Source organism: Thunnus thynnus, chromosome 7 (genome assembly GCF_963924715.1).
Source record: "Thunnus thynnus chromosome 7, fThuThy2.1, whole genome shotgun sequence".
NCBI lineage: Eukaryota > Metazoa > Chordata > Actinopteri > Scombriformes > Scombridae > Thunnus > Thunnus thynnus.
The window spans coordinates 18,222,735-18,241,369 of record NC_089523.1 but is presented as its reverse complement, the minus strand read 5'-3'; the positions used below and the strand labels follow the sequence as shown (position 1 = coordinate 18,241,369).

Sequence of the window (18,635 nt, the reverse complement as noted above, 5' to 3'; positions counted from 1 at the left end):
TTCTAATAGTTTTGGGTCTCCTGCTACTGACACTCCTGTGTTTTTGTCTGCTGATTTCTGAAAACAGGACTTGAAGCTGCAATTTGTTTTTACTCCTTGGTAACTCTTTTGTGAATGAAACTCGCCAACATGGAGCCTTATATGGCAATTTTAGCAGCATTGACTATGCTAATAATCACATTTCATGAACGCACACCTCCTCATGAACAGGTGGCATTCATCAGACTGAAACAAGTGATTTACCACAAATACAGGCAGTTAAGAGAGTTTGTTGAATTTGACTTGGAACATTTACAACAATTTACAAAATCTTATTTACATCTGATTATTTGGACTGAAAGCAGTAGCTCAGTGCTTAAGCTTTCTCTCCGAGATCATTGTTACTATGGCGGTGAATCAAGTTTACACGACAATGTATTTACAAGACTATAAAGTTAAAGAAGGAATGTCATTTTAACATAGAATAACATTCACTCTAATATTTTGTCTGTATTTTATTTTTTTAGTCATGAAGGGTATTTATTTTAGGATAAAACCACATGAACACTGACAACGGGTCAAAAGCTTGGCAGCATTAATTAGAAATATGGTATAACAGCACAGAAGAAAACACTCTCAGATTTGTAGCTTTTAAATGGACCATTGCATAGTACTGTGAGTAATAACCCTGCTTTCATACACCCAATGAGGAAAGAAGTGCAAGAGTATAAGGGGTGGGAGGACGCTCAGACCAGTAAACAGATGAGAAATTTCATGGCAGGACATTACGGATGCCGTTGATAAGATAAGCACAGGCACAATTAAACACACATGACTGGTGGTCTAGGGCAGTGTGGCAATCTATTAACTGTGTACAGACAGGTAGGCTATTTTCACTGTGCAACCAACTGTGTTATTAACTCGCTCAGCACTGAATCAATTGACAGGTCTCTGGGTGTCAGGGTACGTGTTAGTGTGTGTTTTCTCCTTTCCTCTTTTGCCTCTCTAGTCTCCATCACCGGCTCCCTGACTGTTCAGGGTCAGTGGATGATTGTCCCCCTTGTATTTCTCCTATCTCCTTACCGCAGATTACACAGAGTGCAGTCCTGTAGGGAAGCGCTGTGGATTACCGTCCCGCTCCCGCTCACCTGTGTCCTGTCCTGTCCCCAGATCCCTCACCTTATCAGCCGCATACACACTCCAGCGGGGACTCCCATGTGGATACTCCATCCACTGGTCCTGTTAGATCCCCCAATAACAAAAGCATATTGTCTTTTTTGTTTCTTACTTGCACACACTGGAGCAGAAGTACATACACACACCTACTCACAAACAGAGGGTGTGTGCAGCGTGAGGTTTAAACACACAGTGTTTACCCTGGCAGATCCCTCGGGGTCTACCCATTACGTTGTTAACTCTCCTTTTCAGTTCACCGGGGAAACCTCTATAGTCTGCTGCCTGCGTTATAACATTCCTATTTAACATTCAGGCCTCATTTATGGAGCGGTGGAGCTGTATGTGTGTGTGTGTGTGTGTGTGAACAATCGAGAGGTGCTATGCTGGTGTTCGGTGGCCTCCTGGGCCCCAACTAGCCATCTGGATCCCTAGTGCTGTTTAGGTGCTGGTATAATGAGGATGAAATGGCTCTCAGTTGGAGCACCAGCTAGTAGAAACAGCAAAAAAGGGACAGAAACATCACCTATGGGATACTGTGGCTGTAAGGGAGGGCATGAGCTGGCTGGCTCCCTGGAGGTGCAGTAGAGGCTGTGAGAGGATGATGACGACACTCAATGTATGCAGGTACAGACCGATACGATGTCACTGAACCCATGGTTGCTCTCCCTGGAGCTTTATTAGGCTAGGCTATGGATACTTTGGATGCCCTCGGATACATCCTGCCCCTGCTCAACACCCCAATGGTCACAAATGACTCGTCCTCCCTGTGGACATCTCTCCATGCCTTTTCTCTATATAGAATCTCCCTGTTCTCATCCTCCATCTTATCTTTGTAGTCTTTTCAGAAGTACTTTTGGTCTCTTGAGGAGGGCCTAGTTTCCCTGCAGCCCAGTTTGAATCTCTCACACCATCTCGTTCACGGTAGAGATAGATGCATCTGCACCAGTATCTATCGTTCTTTGCTACCACTTTGTCAGTGTGAGACAAAATCTTCATCCAATTTTACTGATACTTCTTAATGCTGAATATTGATTTTATTTTCTTTTGCTTGGAATTTTATTTGATTAAGTCACTGTATCCTGTATGATATCTGCAATTAATATCTATTGTGACTCTATTTTCATCCAAGTACTTTGACTTAATGCATGTCGGTTGCATTAGATTAGGAGCAAACTGTATTTTTTTTTTGTCTCCTTGAACAAATGTGTAAAAGGCAAAGGAGAGCCAGAAAGCGAGAGAGGGAGAGGGGAAAAGAAATATGACTGAGAGTATCAGGGGATATCCAGAACATATCAGTGCTGATACTGTTGAAGGGCCTAAGGAGCTTTGGTTTTGTCTCCTCGGGTGATGGATACTCGCAGAGTCCACGACTTTAGCTGTGTCCCTGCCTGCCCTGTTGAAATGATGATAAAAAGTCGATATGTCATGTGCAGTGGCCATCGCTCAGAAGGTGAGCATATGAGTACATGCCAATGTGCAGGAGAGGAGAAGAAATAAAGAGGAGGAGAATGGGGTGAAGCAAGAGGGAAAGGGAGAGAGAGATGAGTGATTGAGAGCAAGGTTACTAATGTCCTTTTCATGCAGTGGATTATTCTGTAGCATTGCCCTAAAGCGACAGGATGAGCATCGGCCCCCTTGGGTGCCTGACCCATTGGAGTGGCTGAATGTCTGTCCATTTCCCCAGACTGTCACATCAAAGGCTGTCACAGATACAAGAAACAGCTATTGTATATGGTAATAACGGATAACAGGAGAGCGGTCCAGTACTGCCGTCTTCTTTCCCTTTGACACTTTTGATTTGGCAGAGGTTATGTTTGGCAGCGTATCAGAATCAAATCTGTCCATTCTATAGACCAGCGTTCTTCTCCTCTCACAAACCATTCATGGCATTTAATATGTGAAATCAACCTTTATTTGCCATAGCATCACTGTCGCCAACTTTCTCTTGAGTGTCCGAGTATTAACAGTGACATCCTTTGTTTGGATCTGTCAGCCACTGGGAGCACTTCTGTCAAAACATCTTTTGATCTCTGTCAAATTAGCTGAGCATGAAGATATTGTGGCCCCATTATAGTGTCCTTATATAACTGTAGGGCCAGTGTGTTTTCAGGTGGACTCATGCTAACAGTGTATATGTTGAGGCATTTCAGAATGAGAAATTTTGTCTTTCAGTTACAATCCCCCACTCAGGGTAATTATTAAATATGCTTAATGAAACAACCCTGTGTCCAAACTAATGAGTATTTCAAATTTTAAACAAAATAAGATATTTCATTTGAGTTCAAATGTACTTTTAACTTTAGTTAACTGGTAAAGGAGTGAAGATGCTTCCTCCATCCACAACGGATGTCTTCAAGTACAAAGCAGAGGGACAGACATTCACCATCTCTTCCATAACGTAGACTGTGACATAAAATATCACAGATGATTGTCTTTTATGACTCTCTCACTCATAGCAGTGAACACGCTGCTATCAGAATGTTCCATTTGAACAGCTGTTTACCTTAATGAATAGGGTAAACAGCTGTTTACATAGTGGTGAGCAAATTGAATCTTTTTTTCGGCACCAGTTTTATGATCAGTCATTTATTGTCCACAGTCTCACTAACAAATGCATCAACATTGCACAAGACTTGAATCTGCAATGACTTTTGTAGGAATGAGTTTTGTCTGAGGTCTGTCTATTAAAATGTTATTAAATAAATTCTCCCATCATCCACTGTTAGGCATCTTCTTGCACATTACTTTTTGGTCAGCAGCCTGTTTGTTTTAGTATGTTTCTGAAGATATATCGATTATTAAATGCTATAACAGGTAAAGGTATACTGTAGGATACCATGTTGCTTCAGGCTATAGATAGCCTCTTATCAGTAGATCCTATGAGGTGACAAGCATTTACTTCCTTTCCCTCACTAGCTGCTGTTTTTTGAAATAGCTTCCTTATTTCTTTTTACTTTCATCAACATTGCTCTGTTCTTTTTTTCCTTAACCCCCCCCCCCCCCCCCCCCCCCCCCCCCCCCCCTTCCACTCATCAAACCGTCCGCTGGTCTCTGTTGACCTTCCAGACAATTACATGCCAGTAGCTCTATCTGTAGGCAAGGCCTGTTGAGGGAGATAGGCTGACTGACAGGTAATGACACCCATTGAGAGCTTGAATTCCCTGTGGACTCACTGCCTGCCTGCCAGCCAGCCCGCCTGCCTGTCTCCCATCCCTCGGGTCTAAAAGTCCAACTAATACCGCCACATCGTCTCTGTTTTCATCATAATAACCCTCCTACTTCTCCTCATCGCTATCGTCATCGTCAAGATTATCCTTGATATCACACACCTGCAGTGTGTCACCCGTCTTACTTTCTTTCTCTGTCATTATCTGCCAGTCTGCAACAGGTCTGCCCTGAGTTTTCCCTCTGTCACCATCTCTCCCTGTCACCTTCTCCTTCTTTCTTTATTTCTTTAAGTCTGTAACTCTCTCTTTAAATCTCATTCCACCTCCTGTGTCTGTCACTCTTGACTCTCTCAGACTATCTCAGTCCAAACTGAACTGTCGTTCATTTGCACTCATTTAGGCTGTAAGATAGAGATAATGAACTACTAGCATTTATTTACATTTTCCCTTTTCCTAGCCCTTTCATTTTAGTCAGAAGGGCCTATTACCTTGACTTTAATTCCTCTTGTGGCACCAAGACTGAGGAGGTGGTGGTTTTACAGGAAGAGAAAGTAAACGTCTATTTGAATGTATGAGCGTGTGTGTGTGTGTGTGTGTGAGAGAGAGAGAGAGAGAGAGAAAGAGAGAGTATTCATTGGAGTTGATGGGAAGTTGAACCACAGGCTGTGCACCAGGTGCTGCCGTTTCCTCTCAAGTGATGGCGTTTAAGTTTTTTGCCCCTGTCAGAGAATTGTGCAGACACATGGCTTTTCTGACGTATAATATGAGCTTTATTTATTTATATTTCTTTATTCACAAACATTACTTTCATATTCTACCATTTATCAAATGTAACGACCATTGTCAGAGTTCAATGGTAAGAGTTTTCCTCCAGTGGCCCTTAACTGGCCCCTAGACACTTTTTACTGCCTCCATCAAATTTTTAATCATCCACAATGAAGAAAACATTGCATTAATTTTTTTGTTTTTGTCATATTTATTACTTTAATCTGCAAATTAAAACAGTACAAGCATTCATAAAGTGGTGGAGCGTGGATTTGTCTGTGCTGTCTGTTATGGCCCCCCGGAGTCTCTACATCCTTTAAAGAATGAGAATTGTCGTCATGTCCAGCTTTGACAGGAGCTGGCAACACACCACGCAACGCATATTTCTATTTCTGTCGTCATGTTTGACCCAGGGGGATTCATCCTTCCATGAAGGAATGAATTTTCTTTTTCCATTTTTCTCATAGCTTTCTTTCACTGCCACCACTTCCATTTTCCCTAAATCCTGATTCCTGAATAAAATTGGAGTGTCACGGCCATGGCAGTGACAGTGCCAGAGCTGTCAACCAGTATATAACGCTTGGCTTCCAAAGTTTTCTGTTGAGGGGTGTCAGGTGTTTTGGGCAGACCAGAGGCAGAAGGGATAACAAATGTATGTTGTTTTTTTGTCATTGTTTTCAGGAATGACCCATTCAGGATAGTGGGCTCTTCAGTTCATTGCCACAATGTGACTTTCTGCCGGCCTTTGGCCATCAGGCAGCTGTTACTGTTAATGTTCACAATCTACTCATGTCATCCCCAGTGAGTGATTGGCATCATCTTGTCAATTAAAACTCTGCTGTGAATGTCACACCCACAGTTATCAGGACAGACACTAATTGTCATAAAATGTGGAGGCAGGAAGCCAGGATTTCTGTGCAGAACTTTATTTTTGTGATTTTCGTAAATTTTTAAACCTGCAGTAGCTGATTTCTTTGGCCACTTGGGGGCAGCGGAAATAAGTTGTGAACAATATATCATCATCTTTTATGTTGATATGACAAACCTGTTGGCAAACAGTTGCTTAGTTACACATCCAGCAGTTACAGAGCAACATTATCTTCATTTGCAGTTTGTGTTTCTGGCCACCTGATGAATGTAAGTCCAATATTCACTCTCCCACAGCTATGTTTTTGGTCTCTGCCTACTCCCAAGAAAAATATGTGGCTCTTTAGCTACTAAAAGCTCCACTGTGTTCCCCAGCAAGTCAATAACTGTCTGTTTGTTGTTTGGACCTGAGCACTTGGTGTGTTTTTAGAGCTTTTTTGCCGAAAACAGCTGCCTGCTGCCTGGCCAAAAGCAACACTATTGAGAGTGATGAGAGTGAACCAAAACAGTAAAGTTTCATGTGGGACAGCTATACAATGAGCTGAAACTCACTGTAATGGTTATAATTCCCTGTAGGTTCATTACTACAAGTGACCCGGGGCACATGTTATTTTCCCTTACTACAATGCTGATCAAAGTTCAGTAATGACAGAAAATCCCCAGCATTGATAAAAATTAAGAAAAACTCCTTGATTGTGTAAAATCCATGGCCAGAAGAATGTCACGCTCGATGGACATTAGGGTGAGGTGGCCCAGTCTTACTTGCTGCATAGTTGACCACAGTCTACTTTGGAGTTTGGAGAAAGAACGCTCTCCGCTTCCGATGGCGACTGGAATGGTAAGGAAAAGGCATAGAGCTATATCCATGTTAGGGAACATGGTCTGCAATTTTCTTCACCTCAAGAGTTTGAGCAGTTGAACTGTCTGTGAAGTCAGTTTTTATTCTGGCAGGATTCAGGTCCCAATTTGACCCAGTAAGTGCACACCTGTTGGTCTATTCTATTGCTCCAGCGACCCGGGTCAGTACTATAGAGGTCTGACGTGGCTCCTACAAGCACTTCTCCTCCGGTTGTTGGCGACACTCCTTCACTTCCCTCTCCCTTAGCAGCACGCAGTCCTCCGTCCTCCTCCTCCTCCGCAGCCGGTCTCCTACTGGCTCGTGGTGTCCTCCAGCTGCCTTCTCCACTTCTCTTCCGTCCTCCTCAGCACACAGTCCTCCTTTTTTTCGTTTCTGAGCATCAGCTAGCTAGCCAACATTTTGAAAGCCCATGCACAGTGCTACGGCTAACCGATTGGTGATTTGATGAATTACAAAACATGGATATATTTTGTTCTACACTACAGTGCGCTGATCATAGCTATGCATGGGAAACCTCTGTGACTTCCTTGGCCCAATATTGTTCATGGTGGCGGTGCAAACTGTGCAAATATTTAATACTATAGCGTGTTGGGGGTAGGTGGGCAGTGCAAAGCTTCCCATCATGCTCTGAGGTAATGTGTTTATGGACATAAGTTGAAGTTAAATTGTGTTCTAAATCATCTAATCAGATGTAACTTGGTACATAGTCGTTAGTGTTACTGCTCTTCACACTGTCTACAATGTTTCTAGTAGTCTACAGTTCGCTGTTGTGAAAGAATGCATTTTGTACCATGAATGAGGTTATGTGCTCTCCAGTATGGGTGTGAGGGGGCATTGTGCATGATGACGGCATGCCTGTTGCGACCTATAAAATCACGCTGTTTCCCATGAGATCATCTCTCTGCCTGAGTTCTTTACTGTTGCAAGTCCCCGGCCTGCTACAATGTTTTTTTTAAGCTCATGTCTTGTGAGGCCCCTGGTCCTCAGTCAGTAAGCCTGTGCATTAAGGCGCCATTACAAGTGACGCCTCTCACTTTACACATTGTCATTTGATACATTATTATTAAGAATATTGACTGACATTAGAATTGCATGAAAAAATGCAGACTCCGCAATTATTTCAATGTGAACTTTGTCTCGTTGAAATGAACAAAATACAACTTACCTGACAAAGAGCTGCGTTCACCAATCAAATCTGTGCAAGGCCACATTTCTGGTAGTTTACTTTGTAACTGGAACAGCAATTGTTGTAACAGGATAAACTATTGCCGCAGTGGTAACATTCCAGACTTACAAAACTTTCCCTATAGTACTGTAAATGGCAGTGCTGTGTTTTGGTGTCTGATTAAATTCATGGCTCTATTACTCAAACCAGCTTTGTACTTCATTGTCTCACTGATACCAACATTTATCTAATTTAATGAAGCCTAAATGTTATTTATGCCAAATGACTTGAAAGATGTCAAGTGCTGGCTTTCCTTCTCAATTAACACAAAAGAATGTGCTAAAGTTACAAATCTCTTCTACTCTGCCAATCTCAGGGCACGTCTGCAGCGTCCAACAGTATGACTGTGAGGCAGCGGCTACCGCTCACTGCAAAGACATTTCCATCTCGTGAACCTCAGATTCTTGGTGCAAGGGATACACACCCAGTGTGTGTGCGTTGCTGGAGACAAGCCCACACCAGTGTGGCCTGGGTACAATGAATCACACTCCCTGCTGTCTTTCCATGACAACCGTTGCTCATTCTCTATCACAACGCTGTCAAAAATAGCCCATTCTTTCTAAAGTTGAAATGTTTGCCAACAGCTACTGAGAATGGATGGCCATTAGTTGCCATGAAGACATCAGGATTTGGAGTGTGGCTCAGCTGATTCAAGAGAAGAAGTAGGCGAGCTACTTTGCACTGATGAATTGCTTTCAGACTTTTCCAACACAGTGGGAGTGGAATTGAGCAAATTGCAGCAGTCAGTCTGTCAGTCTGATGAAATAAAAGATGAGACAGTACTGTATACACACAGCAGGATGAACGTATGACCCAACATGTCAACTGTTCATATGCTTGTTTTTGTGGTTATCCACCATCATTTTTCTTATTTGGCATCCGCCACTCCCTAACCCACTAAGCCATGTCCGTTTTCATCAATCTGAGTGCTCATGTGACAGGTTCTCCACTTACTCCATTTTATGCTTTGTGGATGTCCTGTAATCATGCTGACATTGGCCGGGTCCCGTAGGTGGAACCCTTCTGTAAACAACTTCAGTGCTTTCAATTTATCTGATGTCACTGTGCAGCCACTTGCGACACTCTGTTGGTGCTAATGTATTAACAATAGCAGGCAGAAAATGTTGCGGTGTGCATCCATCAGATGTGTGTGTAGTACTTCATGTCAACATCTGCAGCATTTCGACCATCTGCAGTCCTTGTATGTCTATGCCAGATACGGCGTTTGCCAAGTTTTGATTTTTTTTTTTCTTTCATCTGTTAGTGTACAAGCTCAAGCCTGTCACAAATGGCATCTTTGCATCTTTTTGCTTGTTAAGTGAAGTATTGTGTCTCTTCAAACCACTTATGCGTTTGCAGCTGTTTTTATTGCAACCAAGAAAAATAAGTGGAGCGGAGACCTCTTCAAATGTAAAAAAAAAAAAAAATTTAAAAAAAGTGTTTTGACTTATTTTGTTTTGTCATCTTGGGTTTAATTGGATTTTGGGTTGAATAGTGTGTCAGTAAATACAGCTGTTAAAAGTTACAGCTGCTGTTCCTGAGTGTTTCTGCATAAACATCAGCAGATTCGGCTGCTCCTAGAGCCTCTGTGGTACCGCATCAGCTAGTTGTGTAACTGCACTTATCTGTTGTTGTAAAGCTATGTGTCTCTGCAGTGGTGCCAGGTAATAAGCTGAGGTGGAGGACAAATTAAAATTGCATTATATAAAGAATTATTCCCAAGACACAAATGCAAACAATGTGCACACACACACACTCAGACAGTAACACACCACCTTCCCAAGAACCCTGTCTTACAGACATGCTGGATAAGACCCTCTGCTCATTATTCCCCTGAGTGAAATGAGCCTCCAGTCGTAACACAGATTGTAAATATATACTGTATGTAGATAAACTTGACGCACTCATACAAACAGATGCAAGACGATACATAGCGTGCACACAAGAGAATACACGATAGGGTAACTCTTGCATATTCCACATACAACCAGCGATTATTATCTGAGACAGCTGTCATCACCCTGTCTCTCTCATCCACATCCATGGTGCAGTGCATTCTGGGACAGACACTTATGATCTCTCCATCCCCCTCCCCCCTTTGAAGTAACACATGCCACAATGCAATATTTGAACTTTGCTTTATTTTGCTTTATTTTTAGTTATACAGCTGATCGATTCCTTGGGGTGACATTGCAGCAGTAATAATCCATCTACTAAAATGTTTTATCAACCATCATTAACATGTTGCTCATATTGGTATATTAGTGTGATTATGCAATAATTACTTGACCTAGCTACTACGAGAGCTACATCAGGAGCTTTGTTGTCTTGTGTCCCTCTTGTCTCAGCCAATATGGCAAAGAATGGTCTGTGGAGAAATGCTGTCAGAAACCATCAGCTAGAACTGTACGATAACAGCTTTTTAATTACCGTGTCTTTATGTCAATATCACCATTCACTCATCAGCCCTTGCAGGTTCTTTGTACAAGGAAGATGGGGGGAAAAAAAGGCAGCATTCACTCATGTTTTCCCCAGTTGATGGCTTTTACATGCACAGGCCCAGCGGGACTCTATTAAAGGCGTCCTTTTAAAATCATAAAAATGGCGATTTTGACACCTATTATTATTCTGACTGCATCCCATTGATATCTACATTTACGGTTCTAACTTTTTCCCTACTGATTGCTGAAGACAACAGGAAAAATATAAACTTAAGTCTAAATGTGCCTTAACTTAAATGACTGTCAAAAGTTTTCTGGGCCAGCAGAGTGGCCTTAGCATTCAGCCTCAGACTAATGAGACTTAACACATCAGTCCACTCACACACATTATGATAGGTGTGTGTGGGCTATAATTACATTATGTGACACCAGGAAATCAGTTTCTTGTCGCCAGGTCTTCCGTGAGCAAGGTTTTCTAATTATGTAAGATAGCACCTCCGCTTCCTTCGGTAGTGCACACCACAGGGCTTGCGGATGAGATTGATTAAAGTGTGAAACAAGCAATTCCATTTGCCATGCAGTCACACAAGCAGACAGATTGGCTGTGGTATAGTTCGTAGTCATGCCGCTCCAAGTGAATAAAACAGCTATTAGACAAGCATGACGCACAGCATTTTCATCTGCTGACATACACAAGTGCACAGGTTTTTTTAGACACACACAGGTACATGCACACACATTCACACACTCACAAATAAACAGGGAATATCTTAGACTGACAAGGCTGCGACGGCTGCCTAGTGTCTCCGCTAATAAATGTCAAAGCAACCATCAATTAAATTAGAAGTGTTGTTTATAGAATGTTGAAACTTATTTGAGTTTTTGATTTACTGCTGTTATTTACATGGATAAAAGTTGAAAATAGCAACATCAATCAAGCCTCTCTGTTGATGTCTGTTAAATGAAAGGGAGACGAAGTTTCTGGATGAGTGGATTTCAAAGTTGATGGTTTGTTTGTGTGTGTACGTGCATGCATGCAGGATATTACAACCCTCTTTGATGACATTGGTAACCTTTTAGTAAAAAAATAAAGCAGACAATATGACGTATGATTCACTGACGTAACCTTGACATCATTTGCATGTCACAGCTGAAAGAAAATATTAAAAAAATGTTCACTTTAATCACCCTCCTCAATCCCTTTGGCATCTCACTGTGAAGAGAAGGCAAAATGCAGCCCATTAAACTAAAAGGCAGTGGAGTGGAGGTGCTTATTTACTGTTCTCTCTGTCTCATATAAATTGAGGCCTTTATTTGAATAGCAACCTTTGGTTGAGTGGTATGGCTTCAGTTTTAATCCAACACATACAGTAGAAATACGGTACCAGTCAAAAGTTTGGACACACTTTCTCATTCAAAGGCATGGAAACGAGTGTCCAAACTTACTGTATGTAAGATTTAGGTTTGGGTTTTCCAGACATCCAGAGATGAACAAGTGAACCAAATGTGGTTTAACATGGTGTTGTATTAAAGCACAATGAGGGGGAGAGTTAATGTTATGAGTCAATGTCCCACAGGAGAGGCTGATTAGCAAATGAGCTGTTTTGCTATTCTGTGTTTTTAAAAGGCATCCAAGTGCAAGTCTTGGGCCAAAGTGGCTTCTTAGTTGATGCAGTCAGTAAGCCCTTTATAAACCTGCATTAGCACACAACCCTGTTTCTGTGTGTTGGCATGTATTCAGGAAAAACAAATCTGATCCCTCCTGAACACATGATAGGGTGGACTAATCAGTCAGCTACAACAAAACAAGCAGACCTCTAATGAAGTTGCTGAAGTAGAAGTCGGTGCCAAAATAAGACGAAAGGAACATTTGCAATGAATAATCTAATAGCCAAAATTCTGCATCCTAAAAAACCCCACTCGAGGTGATTCATTAATAAATCAAAAGTGTCTGCAGATACCATAACTATCCAGACTCAGATTCATTTGTCTGCACTTCATCCAGTTTGCCAGAATTTCTGTCAGTTTCCAGACCTGAAACAACACCACTATATATACTGTATGTAGTGTTACTCAAAATAAAATGAGTAAACATTGTAATTATTTAATAATTTATTATTGGACTCTCGTAAGATGCTTTTGAGTATGCTGTCTAGTCTCTCCAGTCGCATACTTGTTAACATCTGTGCATATTTCCACATCCAGCAAGGTGGATTTTTTTTTTTTGATGATGATCAAAAAAGAAGATATTGACAATATTAAATGTGTATTGAGTATTTGGTACAGAATTGTACCATGTTTGCAGATTGATTTAGAGGGCCACTCAATCATATTTCCCAGGATGAAATACTTGATGTAATTTGTAGAAAAGGTTTTGTGATTTGAAGAAAAGGCTCTCAAATTACAAACTCGAATAGCTGAAATGCCTTCAGGTTGTTTTTTTGTATATTTTTGGTGTTTTCTTACAGTTAATGAAGCAATGACAGTTGCAGCTGCAAATTTTGTTTGCTATAATTCTTAATAAAACTGAGAACATCTGAGAAACAAGACTAGATGTCTGCAGCCATACAAGCAGCTCTGTGAGGCTGTACTTAGGCACAGGGATGCTTGGAGCTAAATGCTAATGTCAGCATGCTAACATAGTGACAATGTTAACATGCTGATGTTAAACAGGTACGATGTTTTTAATGTTCGTCATCTTAGTTTAGCATGTTAGCATGCTTACATTTGCTAATTAGCATAAAACACAAAGTAACACTGAGGATGATGGCAATGTCATTAGTTACACAGGTATTCGGATATAAACCACAGTATTGGACAAATTGATATTTTGACTTGATGGTGGCGGTGGAGAAAAAGATGGGGGATCACCAAAGTCATCCTCTGGGAGCCATAAATGTCTGTACAAAGTCTCATTGCAATCCATCCAGTAATTGTTGAGATCATTCAGTTTGGGCCAAAGTGGTGGAGTGACTGAACAACCAACAGACATCCCTAGAGGCATGCTGCTAGCATGACTAAACAGACAAAAAGAAAGTGGGAGTCTGCAATTTTCACCATAAAAAAAAGAAGGACGATGTCTTGAATAAAATCTATTTGCTGTCTAAGGCCAAAATCCTCAGTGCACACTTTAAGAAGATAGATTACTTATTTTACCAGAGAAAGCCTTAAACAAGTCTGAATAAAAGAGGTAAAACATGCAGATGTCTGTCTGTGTAATACTTTCACAATTTCAATCATCTGAATTGGGCCATAAAACAACAGAGGCTTAACTCACTCACTTTCTTGACCTACTCGGCAAATAAGCAATACTTTATGTCAATAGTGAAACAATTCATCACAGCTGGTTATGAAAAGCGGTACGTTTTGCATCAGTTCATTCGTCTCTCTGAGTTGATTCTGGATTCTCATTTACCTGAGGTGGGAGGAGCACTCACTTAAGGTAATAATAACTACTGAGAGCACATATATGTGCAATGGTAGCCTGGTAAAGTGTATGATTTTTAATAGAAACTGTTGATTTCTAGCTCAAACGAAAGCCAAGTTAAATCACTTTACCGTATCCATGTTCTTTTAAAGCATTTATGTGATCAAAGGCCAAGTCCCTCTGAACTCTTCCCCTCCTCTCCCTATCAGGTAATGGCTTTTCCCTCCAATCAAAGCCCATGAGTTGGAGAGCACATTCCCATTAATTACCTCGTACAGTAGGTGAAGAGATGAGTTCATTTGATCTGCATTTAGCACTTGGTCTGATGGAAAGAGAGATGCAGCCATTGAGTTAATAGAGAAGCCAGCAGATCCTTCAAAAGGATAATGAGTTTTTTATCCTTGACTGCCACTTTCCAGAAACGCTTCAAGCTTCCGTATTCTTAAATCAAAACAGGCAGTGCTCCTCACGGCGGGGACACACAGCCTACGTGAGCAGTGCATGTGCGTCATGGAACCTCTTGTTTTTCATTTCAGCGCCCATGTTAACAGATTAGAGCAGCCACACAGAACGTGTGAACCGCACATTGGCGTGTCATCTAGAGATTTGGCGTCTCGCCTATTCTCCGTGTGACGCGTGCGGTTCTCAGCAAAAAATAGACAGTGAAAATGATCTGTCAATAGTCATACTGACATCATAACAGCAATATTACACCTTTCACTATAGTTTGAATGTCTATATCTGTAGAATATATCACAGACATCTCCTTACAGTTAGTTTGGAAGTTTGTTTGTCGGAGTGTATTTGGCTCGTTTTGGGAACTTGGTGTCATCTGGAGAGATTTTCTTCATTTGGAGCGGTGACAGCAGGGGTTTAACTGGAGGAATAATCAATATAATCAATAATGAAAACCAGTCTCGTGTGAGGAGTGTATGTGGCTGACACAGAAGTAGCCCCGACCAGACCCCACCATGCCTGTCAGAAAGAAAGCCGCTTTCACCTCACATATTATTATTTGAATACACGCTTCTTAACCTTTTTCTGTCTAAACTAAATATAAATGAAATTTATAATGAAATAATATGAAACATTCTATTCGATTTATGGCCATTATCAATGTCAAACTCTACATAGAAAGATAGATATCTGTGAGCAAGTGAGACGCAGCAGCTTAGTGACGCAAACGCACTGTTCAGGTAGAGGTAGGCTGTGTATCCCAGGCGTGAGGCATTGCAAGCATGTGTTTGGACCTTTCTCTTGTGTGCTCATTTTCACAGAGCAGGACCCCTGATGCAGGTTCAGGTCCAAATGCCTTGATTCTGACTTACATTTAACACAAGTTCTTCAGTTCTTTCCCAAAACACACACTTCACACACCTCTGTGTCTCCTGTGATTTGTATCTTTTGAAGGAGTAAGCAGAGGGAAGGATAGGAAACAGTGTTTCAGTGTTGCTGCTTTTGTATAAATGATGTGTTCAGGATGGATACATTTCCAGCTGTAACTGCAGGACTCAAAGTGACAGAAACTTTAATAGCAGTGTGTGTGTAGGTGTGTGTACAGTGTGAGTGTGTACGTGCATCTGAAAGAAGACTTGCCTCATGTGTGTTTCTGTGTGTGAGACAAAGGTTAATTGCACTGCATCATACAATAAAGGCTCTCAATCTTCTAGACAGAACTATTAGAGCGAATGACAAAGTTTATATGGTTTGTGTTTAATGGTTTCGTGCTGTTGGACTTAAACGCTCAAATGTTGTTAGGGCTCAAATCAGCCATGTTAACATGTTTACAAAAGGATCATGTCTGTGAGAGGTGCTAAATGACCTCATGAGTTCGCTTTCCTGTGCTCTGTGCCTTTATCTCAAAGGAATCCTCATTTCATTCCTACTTTCAACAGTCCACAGTCTGCTACACCTCAGCATACCTCCGGGCGACTCATTGATTGGTTTCGATGGATCAAGGGCATGTTTTCCCAGTGTGAAAACAGTCTTGGTTGTTTGCCAGCTGTCATATATTGACCACTCCCAAATGTCAAATCCTGTGAGACCAAGACACGGCAGAAACAGATGTTTCATTCACTAGGTGTACACCTACTGGTGTGGATAGATTTGCAGCATGTATTCAGGTGTTTGTAATTTGTTGTAATGGTTCTCTACATTTTGTTGATATTTGTATTGTTGTGATGCCTTGGTGTGGAAGATGATATCGCACATCTTTGTCAAGTCAAGCAACTTAAGGAAATGAATGAAAGGTAATGTTAGCAAAAGTTGTGAAAGACATCAACAGAAATGAAGAGTGAGACAGAGAGTTACAGTATAGGAAGACGATGCCCTGCCCTCAGACAGACATATAGCAAACACGATGCTGTTTATGACAGCAGACACAGAACTTTTAATAATTTCATAATAAAGAGTTTATCTGGAAAATAGACAATGGAAACAACGTTGTAGCAATGAAGTCAATCTGAGTGAAGAGCTGTTTCCACCTTCATCCCAGATCTTCTCATAATGTGGTCCTAGGAGTGGCTACTAGCTAAAATTAAAGAAATCTGATCGACTGTCAATGTGACTTACCTGGTTAAATAAAGCTTAGATAAAAAATAAGAAAAAACATACACATCCTTTGATCCATTATTAATATAAAGATATTGATTATAGTAGCTTTAAAGTTGAAGGCAAAACATGACATTAGGACATTTGGATGTATGGCAATGGTCAACATTACACATCAGTGAGGCCTAATATTTTTATTCATAATCTTGTAAAGAAATCATGGTGAAACTACTCATTTCAAACTTGCTGCTGTCTCAACATAAATCTCCTTCACTAGGTTTTCTTAGGATTTTCAGTGTTGATCCTCAGACAGAAAGAAGTCCGGAGAGCTGAGCGTTGAATATTGATGAAGCTGAATTTGAAGTTTAAACAAATCAAAACTTGTACAGCCTTACGTTTCCCAGTACTGCTCACTTTTAGGGGGTTGAAATCTCTGTGAGAACCATGTTTAAAGATGATTATACTGAACGATGAAGCCATTTATAAGATGTTTGCTCAGAGAAGATGACTAAGACATTTTTCCCACACAATAAATCCATTAACAATGCTCTCAAAATGTCGGGCTATAATGGAAGCTTACCTTGAACATGCCTGTTTGTCCTAAAAGATTGTTGCTTTACACTCCTAACACATCACATTCGTAACACAACACATTAACTACAAGTACACAGCATAGAGCAGAGAAATATTCCCTCGCCTCTCAACACATAAAATTTAAATTGAATGTGTGCCTTTGATTTTTGTTTAACTATCCAAATAATATACGAGTTTGCGGCAATATGTGATCAAAAGCAAGTCCATTAAGAACATAAAGAAATGTCTTTTGTCCATAGCTTTTTAATCAGACAGACATGAGTGCAACCTCAGATGACTTCCACCGCCACTCTCTGCTTCTTAGCAAAGCATTTTAATTGGTTGTAGATATTGGCTTGTTGTAACTTTCAGCCCTGTGATGATATCAGATGAGCGGATATGTCTCATCATCACAAGCCAGAGTTAGTGGTTGTTTATTCAACTGTGTGATCAGCAGGGAAAAGGTCAGTTCAAACACGTTCCAGCTCTAAATGTCTAATTCTGATATGATTAGCCTTGAAGTTACAACACTCAACCTGCAGTTTTTTCTTTTTTATGGATAGTACACAGTACATTTACCTTTCAGCCAAGTCGTACTTAATTTTGTTTTCATGTGCCTTATTAATTTTACGCTTTTCCGAGTAGGTTACTTTTATGTCCTGCTTCTGCTTCTGCTGTAAATATAATCTATTTAACTTGAGAACCTTTGTGCTAACCCAATATAATTATAATAATTACAAAGTCTGGTTTCAGACATCTGCTGCTCATTTGATTGTGTTTTCCCTTTTTAACCTTTCTGATGTAGTTAGTAGTAAACGTGATTGAGAGGCTGATGTGAAATGTTTAAACTATTACTTTTCAGTAATGGCCAGAAACTCCAGTGATGTTGGAAATAATGTTGAGGTCTTGGCTAAGATGATATTGATGCAGGCTTGGGGTTATTGGGGTCAGACCTTCATGAAATAAGTGAATTCATAGTTAGACTCACACTGAAGAATATTAGATTTATTCAGTACATAGACAAGTACAGATACATGCCATTCAATTTCTTCCCTGTTTCAAAACAATGTTAAACAGATGGTGTTTGCTGTGTCCGCTTCATCTGCCATGATAATAATTTGACATGCCTGCTATTAAAGGTCACAGAATAAATTTATAATCTTGCTAAAAATGAAATGTGCTTCAAAACATTCAGAATATCTAATATTTTAGTGCACAAACCTTAAAAAGCAGGTTTGTCGGACGATAAATGTTACAGTTGAACCTGCTGTCTTGAATATAATTGAGAGAATATGTACAAACATACCCCTCTCTGAGAAATGGGAATGATTAAAATTATTTTTGATAACCAATCTCTACAGTCTTATTGTGGTGGAATTACATTATTTTTTCTGCATATGAAATGAAAACAGTGCATTATCTACAGCCAGTGCCTTTATAATTGGCTTAGCTAAGCCATCTACAAGACAGACATCAGTTATTCTAATTATTATACTAGAATATAACAAATTTATCACTGCATACAGGATACACATGAATAATTTCTGAGTATATATGTTGTCTCATCATTCTTTAATGCTCCTGCGGCAAACTGATGTAATTTTGA

At 40.5% G+C, this 18,635-nt stretch overlaps 1 protein-coding gene across 1 annotated transcript in view; it reads left to right on the top strand.

Moving 5' to 3' along the window:
- The window catches only part of grik4 (glutamate receptor, ionotropic, kainate 4), a 303,837-nt gene that overhangs the window by 165,625 nt on the left and 119,577 nt on the right, over positions 1-18,635 (top strand). The gene's annotated exons all lie outside the window — the stretch shown is intronic.